General features: G+C 39.9%; 1 pseudogene; it reads right to left on the reverse strand.

The window, feature by feature from the left end:
• Nucleotides 1-6771: 6771 nt before the first annotated feature.
• On the reverse strand, nt 6772-10612 carry LOC137276671 (uncharacterized; annotated as a pseudogene).
• Nucleotides 10613-15915: the final 5303 nt, after the last annotated feature.

Raw genomic sequence — 15915 nt, forward strand, 5'->3', positions numbered from 1 at the left:
AAGAACAAGCCCTTCCCGGGTCTCGAAATTACCTTTCGGGAACTGGAGGGGTTGGACCTGTTGATGCAAACCATTCGTGGTCAGCTCTGGAAAAGCACGGCCAAAATGAGTGAGATACACGACCACATCGCCTATGAAAAGGAAAAACTCGGTGAAACTGAGGACGAGTCTATGAAAGCCACCATCGAGGAACGAATACGTAATTTGGAAGATGAAAGGCAGACCTGGTTGGAGACAGCGTCCGGCTACAAAGAAAAGCTTAGATCCCAGACCAACCGTGTGCGGGAAACCATCAATCAAGTCCTCCACCGAGACACCACGTTAACAGACAGGATTCGGATATTGTTCCGGGAGCAAGGGATCACCATCGCCAGCATTCTGACTGCATTGGGTTTCATCATATCAACCCTGGTGGTGTCACTGACAGGGGGTACTGTGGGGCCTGCCGGCGGCGGAGTTCCCCCCACACCTGCCGGCGGCGGTGGTGTTAAAGACTGGATAAAAAAACTCGGGGAAGGCCTAGCTAAACTGGCTGGTAAAGCCGCCGAAGCCCTTCCCGGTATCCTGGGTAGTATCGTCTCGTGGTTGTTGGGCGCTCTGGCTAAAACTGCCACGTGGCTCAGTCAAAACCTGTGGGCAGCCATCGTCGCCGTGGCGGGTCTGGTGTACGTAGCGGCTAAGAAATTTTTAACCAAATAAGTCCCAAAGCTACCCCACCAACCACCAGGGCCGTTTTATTATCGATGTGATTGGAGGCCTGAATATGGGGGTGTGTGGGGGGTACCCCCACATGAACTTTAGACTCCGGGGGTGGCGCCACTATACCCGTTTCACGTGGTGGGATGTGTGGGATATAGGGGGTGTTAATATCGGGGTTGATACCCAACTTTTGATCCGCCGTGGCTATGACTATTTTGTTGTTATAACCCACCACTTTTTTTACTCTCAGTTGCATATCACTCGGAGCCATGTACAGCCCCACGGCGAACACGTAGTTGACTTTCGATCTGGCGTATTCTAACACGTTTTGGTAGCGTTCGATGGCCCGCAGGAGATCAACTGGAGAATTGATAGCATCCTCAACGTTGACAACGAACTGTTTCTGAGCGTCGTAAGCAGTTCCCTTACCGATGATGTTAGAACGCGTCATCGACTGCGCACCCAACAGCGCCCACACGTACGTTCGAATCGAGTCGTTCAATCTGACTACCCCGGCATTAGTAAACCCTTTCGACGTGTCCAGCATGAACATTTTCCACCCGTCTGTGGTTGACTGCTCCACTTTCTGGACTGTGAAAGCAACACCACCTTTAAAGTTCATACGATCATCCCTCCATTCATTACTCGATAAAGCAAAGTCCTGGCGTAGTATATCTCGTTTCAGTAAATCATCACTGACTTCTTTCACTGGTCGCCCCCCATCATAAGGAATACCCAACCCGTGGTTCGGGCCCGGCAAACGCCAATCCGTCTTCGGGTTTATTTCGAATTCATTGCAAATACGTTCGTAGGCCCGTCTATCGTACGGGTTGTTTGTTGCGTCCCACGCTTTGTCCTGTGGGAGGGGGGCGCTGATCTCTTTAAGGATACGTCTGACCTGGTAGTACACGTGGAACTTGAACACAGACTGACTCAGCGGTCCACGCCGAGTGTCGGTCAATGTCACACCACACCCCGTTGTAGCGCACCACACGGCAAAGTTGAATTGATTCTGCCAGAACTGCATAGGGTTGTTGAACCAAGCGTGGACTGCCTTGACGTTAGTCACCAAAAGCTTATACTTATCGAACACATCTAAAAGCTGGGCATTGAAATACAACCCAGGAGCAACCACGATCTTCATGGGGGAGAAATCTACGTCCAGTTTAGGGTAAAACACACCAGGGGAATACATTTTAAAACTATTATATAATGAGCATATATACTCTAACATGTACATAACACTTCCAGGAATAACGAGCGGCGAGGCCGTTCAGCTGACGCACGCGATCGATAACACGTCAGGTCAACTCGAAGTCGCACTCTGCGATATCACCTACCTACCACAATGGACTAACATCAACGCCAGCAACAATAAGCTGTTCGTCAGTGGAACTCGCAGCCAGATAACTGACGGCTACTACAGCATGTGCTCTCTAAACGACGAGGTCTTCAAACCCCTGGGAGCCGAACTCAAGATGAACGACTCAAACGGCACAGTGGTGTTAATCAACAACGGAAGAACCTCCTTGAGGCTCGGCCGACCATTAGCGAGGATACTCGGTATGTCTCCTGACGAGATAAAACCAACAACAACCGTCACAGGCACGAAGTTACCCGATCTAGTACCGTACCGAGAGCTGTACATTCATCTCGGTCAGGTGAGCACAACGTACAACATTCAAGGAGGTCACCCTTCCACTATACTGAGAGCAGTGCCGGTGAAAACTGAGAAATACAACGACGGTAGAACCGAGTCGTTTTCACCACGGCAGTATAAGAGATTAACCCAGGGCAACATACCTGAGCTGATAATATCGGTGTTAGATATAAATCATAATCCTGTAAATATAGGATACCTCAGCTTAACGCTTCATGTAAAATGACCAGCGCACAAGGGCCCGGAGTGAAAAAATGCGTCAATATCGGGATCTCCGACCTCGGAGACACGCGCGGTTTCGACGCTCCCGGAGTAGATGGTAAATCGTACGCCTTTCAACTGAAAAACAACATTTACAAACGCGTTGAAGTCACCTCCGGTGGAACCCTAAGTGATATAGTAGATACCACAAGAGCAACAGTCAACACTAAGTACGCCCTTGTCAACACCGGTAATAACTGGATAATATACCCATCGTTCGGGGGTAAACTGTTCGACTTAGACGATGTTGAGAGCACTACCGTCGCCCGAAACAAGCCATATATGCTCGTCTTCACCGAAGATGACAAGTGGGTGTTGTTACCCGATAACGACTGGTTTCTCAATATTAGACTCGGCTCCCCCTACGTGTTCACGGATAACAAAGACAACCACCTAAACAAAGTCGTGAACAATGGAACCCTGCTCGTGGCTTACGTCCCAACTCAGAGACGTAGCGTAGTCGTCAGCCCACTCAACACTATGGCAGCCCACATGCTATCGAGTAAACCGGCCATACAAAACGTAACATTACAGTTGGTGTCTGAATTCGAAGGCGTGGTCAGTATACTAGAGAGTCTACCGGCAAACTCAACACTTATCATCAAAGTCTACCTAGGGGAACCATCGGGGAATGATATCGAGATCGTGAAGGGGATCGTGGGTGAAACGACACCAGTATCAAGTTTGCAACGTTTACGTGCGGGTGGGTGTTGGAGCCGACACCAGTCTGCAGGGGGTCAACGTGATCGTGGAAAACAAGATATCACTAACCAAGATCTTCCTGCCTGACAACATACACTTCATGGGTATGAAGTTCACCCCTGAACTATTATCAAAAAACCAGTTGGAAATTATATCGTAATAGTATAATAATGACCAGTCATCGTCCCAACACTACGCTTAACGACCTAGGAGATACGGAGGGATTCGATCAGCCTGGTGAGGAAGATGAATTATACATCCTGCACTTGAAAGACAACGTGTACAGACGGGTGTCGTTATCAGATTTTAAAGAGCCCAAATGGCTGATCGACTTAACACTCACCTCACCTTATATCACATTAGGCGCAGATATATGGATCACTAAGATTAGGAACAACGGTATCTGGATCGGGGATTTCATTCCGGAGAGTGAATTACGCATAATAACTATTGGTATCGAAAAACATAGGTTAAAGTCTATAAAAAAAAATAAATTAACATTTAGCAATAATCCTTTTAGCATATATCTTGATAGAATATTAGTCCCTTTCACACTCATCATAGAAGTCTTCTTTGGTTTAGACAATGAAAACACCTCAAGAGCACACCAAATTTTACCCGGGGTGTCAATACACTGGTTTGACGAACACCAAGACCAATATTGTCGTATTGTTATACAACAGGATACCCCCGCGAGTCCTATAAACCGCTTAATAAGCCTCAGTGGGGTTTTTATTACAACAGGAAATTCTATTAGACTCTCACCTATTACCCTGACTAATAATCTAGATCTTGTAGACTTCAAATTCATTAATAGACTTTTAACTGAAACCCAATTAAAATATCTTTCAAAATATATATTATAGGATGGGTCTGTACCCAGTCGTAGAGGAAGTAGCGAAGACGCTGGAAACCGTAGATGGGTTCCGCTTGAGGCAGTTATGTGATGTGAAACGCCAACTAGAACAAGACCGTGACACGCGGAAAGCACTATGTAAAAAGTACCATAGAGCTTTCAATATCGTGGACGGGGCTGACACTACCCTTATGGTAACCAGCATGGGACTAGGGGCGGCAGGCGTTGGGTTGTTAGCTACCATCGTGGCCGCACCTATAGTGCTAGGTATTGAAATAACAGCTGGGGTGGCAGGGTTGGCAGGGTTGGCACTTAAGTTAGTATCACGCAGACTGCATCGTAAGGCATTGAAACACGACGAGATCAGGGTTCTGGCCGAAGCAAAGCTCAACACAGTGAGTGAGCGTATTTCCACGGCACTCTCTGATAGTAACATCTCAGAAGAGGAGTTTCGTTCAATCCTCTCTGAACTCACAAAATATAACGGAATGAAACAAGATATTCGGTCCAAGTCTCGTAAGTCTGCTATCAGCGAGGACGAGAAAAAAAAGTACATAGAACAGGGGATACAAAAAGCCCAGCAAGCCTTTATTACGAACACCAAAGTGATTGTAGGCGGTTCACGTTAAACTGTTTCATCGATATAAACGTGACATAGGCACAGTATTACCTCCAATACGTTAAGTAGTAGGGGTAATAGTAGCAAGAGCTAAGGGCCCAACCAAAGCCTTATTTAGTAAATAAGGCTTTGTAGAGACTTTTCTTGAAAGTGTTTTAAAACCCCCATTGTATATACTACTGTATGCAATACACAACTTCAATCATTGACCACATGCAATTTGGACTTGAGACCTATCAGGCTATATGCCATAAACAAATTAAATTGATTTATGACTCGTGCACCCGAGTCCTGTCTCTGCCACATTATGTAATTATACAGGTGTGATACTTGTACACGTGACATGTTTTTATGTCTGTGGGCTGCAAACAAACTACATCCATTTTTCTCGGATGAGTGGATCTGACGGAAACTGGTGCAAACTCTTGTCAGTTTCAAGTCCTGCTTTGTACTTGGACGAATAACAATTTCCAGCAGCGCAGTAGTTCACCATCTCTACGGAGATGATTTTTGACTGGACCGAACACAAATTCAGAGAACATGTATCTACAAAACCGAACATCTCTATATACCTTCTTTATGAATAACAACTTCCTCTCGTTCATACGATGTTGTTTGACAACGGTATATGAATCCATTCTGAAACGACGCACCAAGTAAAATAAAAGAAGTTGTTATCCATAAAGAATCTTATTTCCTTGTGACTCGCCATACTTCTAAAATGCTCAGGAAACAGATCATCTTTCTGTGCACACAATGAACCCTCAGCATATCAGCAAATGAAACAGCCAATCGGAAGCCATCGTTACACTTGAGTGCACCGCCACCCGCTATGACTGGGTTCGGTCTCCCGAAGGCTTCGTTTCGAGGGAAGTAAGCCTAAGTACAAAATATTGCTCCTTTGAATCGCGATTATAATTTTGTTTATTTATTTTTTTACAAGTAGCAATGTATATTATATGTCATGAATGATTGATAATTGTATTTTAATTATGTTTGATTTTTGGTTGCATGTGACCTTTAATTCTCTTCCTTGATGCCACCGCGATAGTCAGTTCCGTACAAACGTATTCTGTACTCTGTGAAAATTTCAGAAGGCAGTTATCCTGGGATGATGAATCGGCGACTATTCTCATGATTACGGATTTCTACTCTTAGATTCATTTAATTCGTTCGAAAGTTCGACAGTAACGATATGTATTACTCAAAACAAATGGGGTTCCATATTTTCAGATTCGTGAAGACATCACTTAATAATTTAATCATAAACATATACTCATTACTGTCATTTTAAGCAAAATTGTCAAAATACTACACTCACACAAAATGATATCATTCTATTATTTGATCGAAAGATATCCAAGAATATTCCTGAGAAACCCCCATTCTTCAGTCAGTTTGCATGACATGCCGACGTTACTATGTATAGGGCACTTTCTTCAGTGTAATTAGGCTTGAGGTCCTAGAAGGTATGATTAAGTGGTAAAAGGCACCTGCAGGTTGTGTGAGTCTCTTATCACAAAATTTCTAAAGTATACTGTGAAGCGTTGAACACAAATTGTATTCCAATGTATTAAATGCCCAATACAACTTAGAAACGTTGAAAATTTAAATGCAATTTAAGATATATCTTCGTTTGATAATAAACGAAACTCTAAATTACATTGAAATTTTCAAAATATATCTTACATTATATTGAAGCATGTAAGATAAAATAGTTCAAGTGATAACCTCTATTGCCATGGAAGTCATGATAAGGTCTATAATTCAGTGCTAGCAGGTGCTGATTCCCACAAAACTGTAAAGAAAAGAGCCTCTCCTAAATAAATAACATGTGATAACTCTTGAGCTGTAATTGTTTTAGTAAGTGTTGAGACGTCCTTTTCTTGTTGCGTCAAATAAACACAAGATGGAAGTTTGTAGTGTTGGTTCTGAATGAAAATTGGCAGGATCAGATATTCACAAACTACGCCATAATGCTTATCATTTTATTTCGCATAATCGGCTCTCTCTGCTACCGTTTAGTGCTGAGGCATCCACTTTGACATTCAGGTGAAAAGTCCATGAGTAGACAGAAGCTGACGTCACAGGTGAGGTACATGTTGTCATGGTGATGAGGCACTTCGAAGACGTCGAGGTAGAAACGTGTTACCTTGTTAACATGTCCAATGATGTGCGTGAAATGGTTGGCTTCACACCTGTATCAACAAAGGACAATACTCATATGGAACTCTCGATGGTGAAAAAACCCCCAAGCATGTCATCATAAAATCTACTCACAATTATGTACTTTAGTATATCTCCCATTCTCTTATCGTCACGTTGTATTCGTTTCGTTATTACATATTTTTGATACGAGTTTACCTGTTGAGTATAACTGGCACTTGTGTGGAGTTTCCACTTTTGATGTAGCAGTTGTCCACCAGCAGTTTCACATCGGCATCAGCACTGGTATCTACCTGGACGTAGACACGTGACCCAAGACCGACCTCAAGTAGACTGCCCTTCATTTCGTTTGTGTAAGCAGCATCTGTAAAAAACTTGATAGCAGCCTCATGGCCTTGAATTTTGCCTGTTGCCTGAACGGTGACCTTGGACTTATCAACGGGAACGAACCCTTTGACATCGGTTTCGTGTTTTTGGAGGACACATTGCAAGTTGTAGCGCCACCTTGCACCGTCCACTAGATTTGTCTGAGCGTCTATCTCATATTCAATCAGATAGTTGCTGAAAGTCACTGTATTATTTTTATCCTGAAACAGATGAGATACTGTCAGTTTCAAAATGTATGAAAAACGAGTATGTATTTCTCCAATATATCATTTGTAAGAACTCTACAGGACCCTCCCAAAGCTTTGATCTTCAGCCAACTGGTTTGACATTTGCACTACCATCGATTCCTAGTTTGCAAATTAACAATAAGTGCAATATTTAATACCATTCTGCTTTATTCAGTCATGGTAAATGTAATTAAGCAGCGATGGTCGTTTATTCTGATTGATAGGGCATTACTAGTAGTTCCCGAATTGTGTTTAAAGTTGTTTGATCGTGGTTTAAAGCATACAAGGCCTCCGTTAAGTTCCATGTGGGAGGACAAAAAGGACAAGGCTATCATGCTTCGATGAGTGTGATGCAATCCTTGTAAGAGACATTAAAACGAGGACATCATACTTTGACAAGCGCTGCAATCATTGTAGGAGATATTAAAAGAAAGGCCATCATACTTCGACAATTGTGTTGCAGTCCTTGTAGGAGACATTAAAGACAAGGGCATTTCCTTTCAGGACTCCAGGACAGAAGGCGTTCGACATGAATATGTTCTTCTTAACAGAGGTCGGGAATACAGTGGCGATGTCTTGAGTATCTACTGTGACTATCCAGTTGTCTTGAGAGCAAGTCAGGTTAACCGAGTGTTCCAAAGATACTGAAACATGTACAGGTACTGCCGCTATAGCACAGTGGTGATGTCTTGAGTATCTACTATGACTATCCAGTTGTCTTGAGTACAAGTTAGGTTAAGCGAGTGTTCCAGAGATACTGAAACATGCCATCTTAGCTTAGATTTTCAGTTCTCCATTCAATGACATTTGCAGCTTTTTTGACATTTACTTTAAATTGATTCTATTCGTGGGTTGGCGTTCTATTATTATACATTTCCAGACTACATTTCTTAAAAACTTAAAAAGAGCATAAAATGGGTAATATAACGTGAATACCGGAACATACCGGAACTTTCGAAACATTCTTATTACCCCGTGTGTAAAGCAAATGAGTACACTTTGGTACCGATATTTACTCTGCTTTCAGTTACTCAGTTATTCCAGTCTAGCTGGCTGAGTGAGAACTTTATTCTTTATGTGATTACTTTCCCTTCCCTCATATCTGTTCATACAGAGGAGAAGACCATGAATATGTTCAATAAATGTTGAAAAAGCAAAGACATTTGGATTGGAGCTGTGTTCTATACATGTAGGATAAAGAGCTATATAACTAGTGTACTCACCATCACTGTCATCTGGTGCTGGGACACTGAAATACCCATACATCTCGTAGTTTGCTGTACCAGTCACAAGGACGCCAAAAGGACACACCGAGGAATTACTTTTAATGACGAGGGAACCGGAGACAGGATAGAAGCTGGCTATGGCGAACGTCTGTGAATCTGTTGACCGATCTGACCAATTTTCATTGATGTTTATATATGGTGTACACTTTGAGGTGGTGCTGATAGTGACCTGTCTTTTGTACGTCATGGAATTGCCCTGGATGTCGGGTATTACATACTCAGTACCATAAGCATCAGTTGGTCGAACGATCGCAGCGAACGCTTGGTAATCAGTTGTGCCGGCTATTTGTAGGACAAGTACTGGATGAGAGCTTCTGATGTATACAGCAAATGTTTGATTGAAGTAGTTATCGTAAACCTCCGCTTCATTCAAAATGATAGACTCGACACTTGTGAATGTGTCAATGGAGATTTTGGTACCATTATATATTGCTGTAATTCGAATGCTGTATTGATCAATACCAGGAACCAAGGGAACAATAAACGATGTCCCCCATGTTTCTATTGGGGGCACCTGACTCATAGCCCCATCACATTTGCTCCCAGGATAACACAACATAGGCGAGCCAGAAAACACTGCAACTGAATGACTGCTCTCTACAACGGTCCCTCCCAAATCACATAATAGGGAACTGTCAGGTTTTAGAGGAGCAATCTGGAGGACTTCTCCCTGTTGCATGGCAATATTTAACTTGCTTCCCTGCTTGTAATCATCACCCTTGAAGGGATATGAACAGGTGGAGTTAAGATGAACGGTGACATTCGTCGAGTTATAGACTGACATCACTTCGAGCAAGGCGTCGTTGGGCACTGAGGGTATGATGTACTTGGTAGACAGAGATTTCGAAGGAAGGACCGGAAATGCATCGACTACACCATCAGAGAGGAATCGATGCATGACAATAAGACTGACTTCCGTTGTGCAAATAAGCCCCACTGCACGTTTCTCCTCCACAGCAGTACCCAAGGCCAATCTCCTGTTTGTCGGAAGGTGGAACTGTGTGTCACTGTTGTTCCTGAGCAGCGGTATATCGTACTCTGACCCGTCGACGTCTGTGACATTGCACTTGCCTTCTCTTGAATGTGTGATGTATAGAAAAACAGCCGTTGCCCCTTGTTTACTAGTATCAATAAAAAGGCAATAAGGCAAACTTAAACTGATAGCCGAGGTACATCGCTGAACCTGTTTGATGAAAATGAAAAACAAGTCTCTAGAACTGGAATCTATTACACTTCCTTCCTACAATTCCTTCATCATTCTCTTAACCCATAGACTAATATTTTTGTACTTATTGTTTCAAAGACTATAGTTCAATTTTTGTACCTTCGCGTTGTCTGTAGCTTTTGTCATGGCATATGTAGTTTAACAGGATGACTCAGAAGAAACAACTATTACATGTTTTGCCCATGAAAGACACGACGTCAAAGCTACATTGTCTACGCCCTGTGTTTTGAGGTATTTCAACATCTTATCTTTACAGCTTTTAGGATCTACAGAGATACAGAGAAATTAACGATGGTCAGGTGCCTGAAGTAGTACAAGCAGAAACTGGTACATTTTATTAATAAATACTATGTGAAACAGCACACGATCATATGATTAATGCTGCTGATTAATTATGCTTTTATCAGGTACCGTTGATATTGTCAAACATTGTGGACTGTATATCTTGGTTTCAATTTACAATTCTCACCAGCAACAGAACTTGTGATATAGAACACCCATAGCAGAAGTCCGGTGGAGAACATGGCTATTGCTAGAGACTCTTTGCAGTGAATATGACACTGTGTACCTGACATAGTCGTATATAACTGTAGATGAGATAAGGGATCACATATATGTCATCGCGCATGTCTGGGTGACAGGTTCAACAAAACCTCCCTCTAACACAGATCGCTAACAGTACGAACAACTGTTACATCCACGAATGTATTTGATAGAAACCTGATGAGAAAATAAAGACAAATACAACATTGACTGGATACTTAGGACACTTTGAACTGACTTAGAAATGAAGATCACACGGTTCTATTTGTTTGAGATTTTACACGAAATGTAAATCCACTTAACACACAGAGAAGAAGAAATATTGCCTGATTGCATATACAAAACACAACAACGAATATCGTGTCAGGCAATTAAAAACGACTCAGGATGTTTCTGGATACGTATTTCTCTTTCAGTACTATTAGATGCAGGTCCCGGCATCAATGCATTTGTATTACGTCAGTTGGACATCTAGCTCTAGTTCACATTGCACACATTTGGGCTATCATTCATGCGGCTTGACTTCGAAGACCAAGAGCATTGTTTGCCCGCTATTTCGTTTTAGTTACTCTCTGTTTCTTTTAATACATGTTTTCTATTTATCAAGAAAAAAGGTTCTCGTGATATCACAACTCTAATATTTACAGTACAAGCTCTCCCACAAGCATGTTATGAGCGCTTCTACCTCCATTCAGTTTGCAAGGATACCACTGTGACAGACAGTTTAATTTTAGGTATATTGATAGTTCTCATAACCATTGACTACAATGGATAATGTTAAGAAAATCAAAGTTATCTCAGCTAAGTGTAGAGGACTTGCAGACAAATTTAAAAGAAAAGAATTAATGAACATACACCGGAAAAAACTACACTCAGTCATATGTCTGCAAGATATTCATATTGATGAATCTACTTGCAATATCATGAAAAATGAATAGGGTTTATAATCCATAATTGCACCTTTTAAATCTAATTCCAGAGGAGTGGCCATTCTCTTTAATAATGATATTGATCTTAAAATACATAAGACCTTAATAGATGAAAATGGAAATTATATAATAGCTGATTTAACAATAGAGGATAAAAGACTAACACTAACTAATCTCCATGGTCCAAATATCGATGACAGTATTTTTACACTAATCTGTTTAAAAATATTCTAAATCTTGAGAATGACTCTCTGATAATAGTTGGAGACTGGAATTTGGTGATTGATGCAACAATTGATCTTGAGAATTATAAACATGTAAACAACCCTAAATCAAGAAATACTGTTTTAGAATTTATTGAATCTTATAATCTTGCTGATGTTTGGAGGAATATGAATGAAAAATGCAGGAAATACACCTGGTGGAAAAAAACATCCAAGACAACAAGCCAGACTTGATTTTTTTATTGTATCAGAGGATATATTTTACTAGACTAGACTCAGATATTTTGCCAGGCTATAAAAGTGATCACTCAACAATTACATTAAACTTTTCCAACACTTTAGGCAAGGAACGAGGACATGGATATTGGAAGTTTAACACTTCATTGCTGTCAAATCCTGAATATGGAAGCTTAGTCAGATCTATTTTAAATGACACAGTTCAGGAATATGCAACAGAAAAAATGGATGATCTTAATAACACTGAAAATATTATACTTACTATTTCTAATTCTTTATTTCTGGAAACGTTTTTAAAGAAAATTCGAGGAAAGACTATATCTTTTTCATCCTACTTGAAGAAAACAAAAGCAAAAAATACAGAACAGTTAGAACTTAAAATAAAACAGGTTGAAGATACCATAAGTAAAAACTTTCAAAACACAGGTGAAGAACATTTGAGTGAACTATCAAAATATATATAAGAAAGAAATGGAAGAAATTAAAAATGAGGAAATGAAAGGAATACAAATTCGAAACCGAATTCTTTGGTATGAAGAAGGAGAAAAACCTTCAAAATATTTCTGTCACCTGGAAAATAGAACGTTCACCCAAAGATCAATCAACAAGTTAGTAACTAATGATAATAGTGAAATTACTGACAGCAAGTCAATACTGAACGAACTAAAATTATTTTACAAAAATCGGTATGCCTCTCACAAACAATATGAGGATGAAAATTGTTTGAAGGATATTAATACTCCAATTTTAAACCAAACACAGAGGGACAATCTTGAAAGAGAAATCAGTTTAGATGAAATTAGTAATACTGTGCACAGAATGAAGAATGATAAAAGCCCAGGGATTAATGGTTTTCCTATTGATTTCTTTAATTTGTTTTGGAAAGAATTAAAAACATCTTTAGATCTTTAGATCTTTAGATTCATTAGAGATGTATTAGCCAAGAATGAAATGTCTGCGAATTGGAAAAGAGGTGTTATTACCTGTATTCCAAAACCCAATAAAGATAGAACAAAGAAACAGAACATCCCTGGTTTGCTAATCCTTATTGAAAAGCTTTTGATTCTGTTTCAAAAGATTTTATCAATCTAGTCCTCCATAAATTCGAATTTGGCCCCAAACTGATAGCATGGATAAATACACTAAATTATGAAACAACATCTTGTGTCATCCAACATGGTAACCTATCTGAGTTTTTTTCAAATGAAAGGGACTGTAGACAAGGAGAGCCTTTATCCCCATATCTTTTCCTCTTTGTAGCTGAGATTCTTGGTTGCATGATAAGACATAATGAAAATATCAAAGGTATAGTTATTAATGATAATGAATATAAACTGAATCAATATGCCGATGATACTGAACTATTTCTGAATGGGACTGAAGAGAGTTTGTACTCTGCAATAGACGCAGTTAATACTTTTTATAAGATGTCAGGTTTGAAAATTAATTTGGATAAATCAAAAGCAGTATGGACTGGATCAAGAGCCAAATCTACTGATATGATATGTCATGATCTAAAAGTTGAATGGGTAGTTGGTGAATTTGATGTACTAGGTATCAAATTTATACCAGATCTTGAAGATCTATGGGCAATTAACACTAGAAAAAGACTTGAAGAAATTAGTAGACTCCTAGCATCTTGGAGAAAGAGAAATTTAACACTTATTGGTAAAGTAACAGTAATAAAAACTCTAGCAATCTCCAACTTGGTTCATATTTTCAATTCCCTGCCCAACCCACCAGCAGATTTTATTACTTCTATTGAAAAAAATGTTTTTTAAATTTGTTTGGAATGACAAGAATGACAAAATAAAGAGGAATATGATAAAAATAACTATGAAGAAGGAGGTTTGAGAATGATCGATATTAAAACATTTATAGACGCTTTGAAATTATCCACGTTACGACGATACTTCGGAAAAGGTGATAAGGAAAATCCATGCAACATACCTTTCAAAGACATATTTAATTTAGGAGCAAATTCTGATGCCTACATTAAGATTGAAAACCCTTTTTGGCAGGATGCACTGAAAGCATGGAAACTATTTCACCAAAACATTATATTGACCCAAATAACATCAATGAAATTCTATCACAAGCATTATGGTTTAATCACAATTTCAAAAATTCATTCAACTATATAAAAAATTGGGGAGATAAAGGGATTATTAATATTAGGGATCTTTGTGATGAAAATGGATTATTGTCATTGGAATCTTTAAAAGAAGTATATGATATCCAAGGTACTTTTTTAGATTATAGATATTTATTACACACATTTCCAGACTCTTGGAAAAATATTCTAAACCAATGTCATTCAATACCAGTCTGGGATTTAAATATTAACCATTGCCAGACTTGTCTCATGAAAACATCCAAAGTATGCAGAACGTTTTATGATAAACTTATTTCCAATGATATATATCAAAATGTTTGTAAAAAGTGGCAGCGGTTTTTCCCGAAAACAGACTTTGACTAGGAAAAATTATTAACAGGATACAGAAAAGGTTTGCAAGACACAAAACTCATAGATTTTCAATATAGATTTCTACATGGTGCTATTTATACTAAAAGAGTATTGCTTACAATGAAGAAAGTTGATAGTAGTACATGCTGTTTCTGCAAGGATATAAATGAGACTGTTTGTCATGTGTATTGGGAATGGCAAGTGACACAAACGTTTTGGAGAAAATTACAAATTTGGCTTAACAATTCATTCCCTCATCCATTTCACTTTACAAAACATATGGTTTGGTATGGTACTCTACACCGAAATACATTACTAAACCAAATCATTATTGCAGCCAAAAGACACATTTACATATGTAGTATTAAGAATAAACATCTTGATATGACTTTAATTACAAAAACCCTAAAAGAAATATTCTTTGTTGAGAAACATATATGCCAAAAAACTAATAAGATAGATCATTTCAATCATTAATGGGGCCCTCTTTTCCCAGTACTTGGATAAATTTGAATCTTTCTATATACCTACCAATCACCTATATCAACCTGTATATGTCTATTATGATAATGTTGATATGAGTTCTGTCTTTATCACATATTGATGACACGCATTCATCTGCTATGCATGATCGGGACTTGTGGGGAGTTTCTCGGCGTACCTTACGAATGACAGTGGCCGGGCATCTTATGTGTAATTGTAAGTCATAGCGAGGTGTCTGAGGTGACGGTTTCGAGCAATATCAGGACACCATAAATAGGTTTCGCACATTTACCCATGTAGCAATCAAACCCGGATTACCGGCGTGAAGAGCGGACGCTTTAACCACAAGGCTATCCCATCACCCTGACAGTGGCAAGTCATGTATCTACAAACTTATACACACGCGTGCCACATATCTCGGGCATCTGACGTAATTTCCATAGACGTACATGTTATTTCAGTGTAGTAAAAATAATGATCATGAGTTTTGGATGGATCTTTGTAAAGTTTAAAAGGTAAATGTGGAATCATCTCTACCCTGCTCACATAATTTCAGCACTCAAACATGTACGTCGTGCACGTTGAAAATGGATACACGGTAGAGACAAAGGGTAAACATATTGTCAAATGATAAATGTGCCTCACAAAGAAGTGCCTAACAACAAAACATTTAGCCTCCCCACCCCAAAAAGAGACCGTTCATAATTCATGGTTGGAGGGCGGCGCGGGGGTGGGTCGGGGGGTGTAGGGGGTGTGTAAGGGGTAGGGGTGGTGGGAGATGATGATGATGATGATGATGATGACGATGATGATGATGATGATGTGTCGTTCTGGCGAGGTGGGGGATTGGGGGGTCATCAATTTTGTACACATGCTCATTGTACATTACTTTTAGGGGGGGTTCATACACATTATATATGCAACGCCATGAAAATCATCATCAC

This window comes from Haliotis asinina, chromosome 3, assembly GCF_037392515.1.
Source record: "Haliotis asinina isolate JCU_RB_2024 chromosome 3, JCU_Hal_asi_v2, whole genome shotgun sequence".
In the NCBI taxonomy this organism is placed as follows: Eukaryota; Metazoa; Mollusca; class Gastropoda; order Lepetellida; family Haliotidae; genus Haliotis; species Haliotis asinina.